General features: G+C 41.8%; 1 pseudogene; it reads left to right on the top strand.

The window, feature by feature from the left end:
- The first annotated feature begins 323 nt into the window (after positions 1–323).
- LOC116627014 lies at positions 324–1,019 on the top strand (annotated as a pseudogene).
- The last annotated feature ends 2,836 nt before the right edge of the window (positions 1,020–3,855 follow it).

Raw genomic sequence — 3,855 nt, forward strand, 5'->3', positions numbered from 1 at the left:
TTAAATATATCAAATGTAATGTATATTAATATGTAATTGTATAATATATAATATGTATGTACATGGTGTGTGTATACATGTATATAAGATAGATTTATATTACCTTAGTGCAATTTTCTCTTCAATTTTACCCCAGATATTAGCTGGATTTCCTTTTTCTTCTCAGAGATACAGACTTGGATTCCACCACTTGCATAGCTTTTGAAGGTCTGAAGACCTCCCAAGAATTTTTCTTTTTTTTTTTTTTTCTCCCAAGAATTTTTCTAATACCCAGGCACACTTTTTAAAAACATCTGCCTTGGGGCTGTTGATTCCGACGTGGGTGGACCGTGAGGTCGTGAGTGGCTGGGCACGCAGGTCCCGCGAGGAAGGAGCTAGTCCAAAATGGCTACCCTGATCTTTGTTGATAAAGAAAATGGAGAACCAGGCACCCGTGTGGCTCCCAAGGACGGGCTGAAGCCGGGGTCTAGGCCTCCAGTCAAAGCTTTAGATGGGAGATCTCAGGTTTCAACACCACGTGTAGGCAAAATGTTTGATGCTCAAGCAGCCTTACCTAAAGTTGCCAGAAAGGCTTTGGGAACTGTCAACAGAGCCACAGAAAACTCAGTAAAGACTAATGGATCTCTCAAACAGAAGCAGCCAAACTTCTCTGCCAAAAAGGTGACTGAGAAGACTATCAAAGCAAAAAGCTCTGTTCCTGCCTCAGATGACACCTATCCAGAAATAGAAAAATTCTTTCCCTTCAATCCTTTAGATTTTGAGAGTTTTGACCTGCCTGAAGAGCACCAGATTGCACGCCTCCCCTTGAGTGGAGTGCCTCTCATGATCCTCGATGAGGAGAGGGAACTCGAGAAGCTGTTGCACCTGGGCCCCCCTTCACCTCTGAAGCCCTCTCCACCATGGGAGTCGAATCTGTTGCAGTCTCCAAGCATTCTGTCGACCCTGGATGTTGAATTGCCACCTGTTTGCTATGACTTAGATATTTAAATTTCTTAGCACTCAGTAGTTTGTGTGTATGTTTTGTATTAATAAAGCAATTCTTTAACAGACTCTTAAAAAAAAAAATCTGCCTTGGAATCATGACACACAAACAAAAAATGCAAGTGTCTTCAGCATCCAGCACAATGAATCTCCACCTCCTACATTTCCATACAGTGTGCAAACAGTTTCTGCTTAGGATCCAGAAGCATCCCTCCTGCTCCCTTCTAGCACTGCCCAAGATCTCCTCTCCTGTGTGCACCCGGAGGGTAGCCACTCTGTGACTCCTAACAGCCCTGCTTACTTCTGCTGGGCACACTCTTGTGTGCTTCTGTGTATTTACTCAATTCATCCTCCCAGTCATCCTGTGAAAACACACTATTATTGTCATCCTACTGAAGATGAGGAAACAGGGGAGCATGGTATTTATGTTATTTACAAGGACATCGCTCTTGAAGAGTAGAGCTGGGATCCAACCCACAGACTCTGGTTCCATAGTCACTTTCTTCAACTGAATATTGTGGCCACTGATCAACAGTCCAAACCAATGGAGTTGGATGTGTCAAAGAATAACCATTTGCCTCTACATAGCACCTTGCAGATGGTTTTCCACTTGCTCTAAGAGTTTGCATTTTCTAAATTGCATCTGGGAGCCCTGTGAGGAGGAATGAAGCTTGGAGAAGGGGAGGGACTTGCCCAAGGGCCAGAGCTGGTAAGCAGCAGAGTCAGATTTGAGTACAGCATAGACTAGGAACTATTACTGATTTCTCCTTGTCACAAAGGACAGGAGAAACCTGAGGCCAGGAGGGTCACATGAGCAGCAGTCCTCCCTCCAAGCAGGTGGTGCTGAGCTTAAGTGAAGTCCCAGCCTTTCCATGTCTCTCAGACTCCTTGCACTCTTACTGAGGACAAAACATTTGCCCGGGACCCAGACAGCCTCTGTAGGGACAGGAGACAATTAGGGGGAAGAATGAGGCCCAGGTGAGCAGGGCAGAGGTTCTCTGTGAATCCAGGACTCCAATGGGGTGACTTGTAGGCACTTGCTCTGTCCTGACAGCCCAGAACAACCTTAGGAGAGGGGACCGTGTTCTCCACTCAGTGCTTCAGACACCCAATTTCACACAGTGTAAATATCTCAGGTGAATTTATATGTCAAAAAAAAATGTGCATGTGTAAATATCATGCTGTTCCCTCACTGTGAAAAGGAAGGGTCTTTTTGATGGAAACAAAATGGTTTTATTCCCAACTCTTCAATCACATATGAGGCATTCCAAAGAATTTCCACCTACAACTTTACGTCAGGTTGAAAGGACATATCTCAGTCTGTGCAGAGTGCAAGTAGTTTGGGAGGTTCAGGGCTCACTAATTTGCGGGGTTTTGCAATATTTCATCTTATACTCCTATCAGAAGAAATGTTGAGCACACACCTGCAATGTGTTTACTTATCTTTATGCACTATTGTTATGCATTTTGTAATATGTATATATACAACTGTAAAATATTATGTGTGTTATAAAACATACACTCTATGCTACTAATAAAAATTTTTAGGAATAAGTAATCTATAAAACTTTTTCAATTATATTTGCTGTTATTATTAAATAGGCATAAACACTTGCCCTCCCAAAAATATCATGATTAAATGATATGAAAGGTAATACCAACATTAATAACACTTTGGTGAGAGGAATGTGATTGAAAATAAGTCTTTTCTGACATTATGGTTTGATCATTTATAATATAGTGACTTGATAGTCTGGACCTGAGAACAATGTATTTTTGCATATTTTAATAGTTATTATGAAATTTGTAGGCACAAACATCATCATTACTTGATTTGGATGGTGATAAAGAAAACCTCTCCAATATACAAAGATAGAAGTTGAGGAAGATAGTTGTTGGCTACTTTTTCCAGTTCTTGCTAGGGTACAGTATTTTCATGTTGCTGAGAGGTATGGCCTTACTCTCAAGATTCACTTGCTCCTGATGAGGTCCCATTCTGTGGTTCTTTCGTATGTTCCCTCCAAAGAGCTAGACAGAAAATGTTTTGTAGATCCTGTCATGTGGATTTGCCCTTTCTTCTGCCACCAACTTCTCCCCACACAAGAAATCCACATCAACAGGGGGTGATGTCTGGTGGAGACTTTCCCTTTGAAGGAAATCACATGACCCCTTCATCTGATGGAAGAACACCACTTATTTTTTATTGATACAAGACACCCAATTTGGGAATTAATGAAGGACAATGATCATGTTTGTGCCAGAATAAGGGTTTATTAGGAAGTTAACAAGGGACCCTGACTGCATCTCCAAAGACCAAAAGAGTGACGAGGAAGATTTTCTCCCAACAGCTTTATAACCTGCCTATCAGCTCCATCATCCATTACTTTCATGTGATTATTTTGAAATCACATTTAGATAAGTAATTGTTCAAGCATAACATGTTACACAAGTGTGTCATTGTGATAATAGATATTGCAATAGATAATAGATAGATAATAGATAATAGATATTGTAACACATGGGTTGCACAAGGATTGGAGACACAAGGCCCAATGGGCTTGTCACATGCATTGGTTGTAGCACACGGGTTGCAGGGGAGCCGGCAGACAGAAGACCACATTGTGATAATAGATAATAGATCTACCGCTGTAGATTTCTCTATATGTTCAGAAGACAGAAGGAGCTGGTAAGGAGGCTGTGCAGTCTAAAGGACCAAGCCAGGGAATTCAGTGAAAGGCCAAGTTGACACTTAAAAGCTGGTGCTGATAGAAATTCTTCCTTTGTCCAAAGCGTGGTCACCATAGGAGATGCTTGTATGAAATAGAGTTGAGATGTGACTTTGGAACCCTTCTCCTCCTCCTGGCACCGGGGCCT

This window comes from Phoca vitulina, unplaced genomic scaffold (genome assembly GCF_004348235.1).
Source record: "Phoca vitulina isolate PV1807 unplaced genomic scaffold, GSC_HSeal_1.0 scaffold92, whole genome shotgun sequence".
Classification (NCBI taxonomy): Eukaryota; Metazoa; Chordata; class Mammalia; order Carnivora; family Phocidae; genus Phoca; species Phoca vitulina.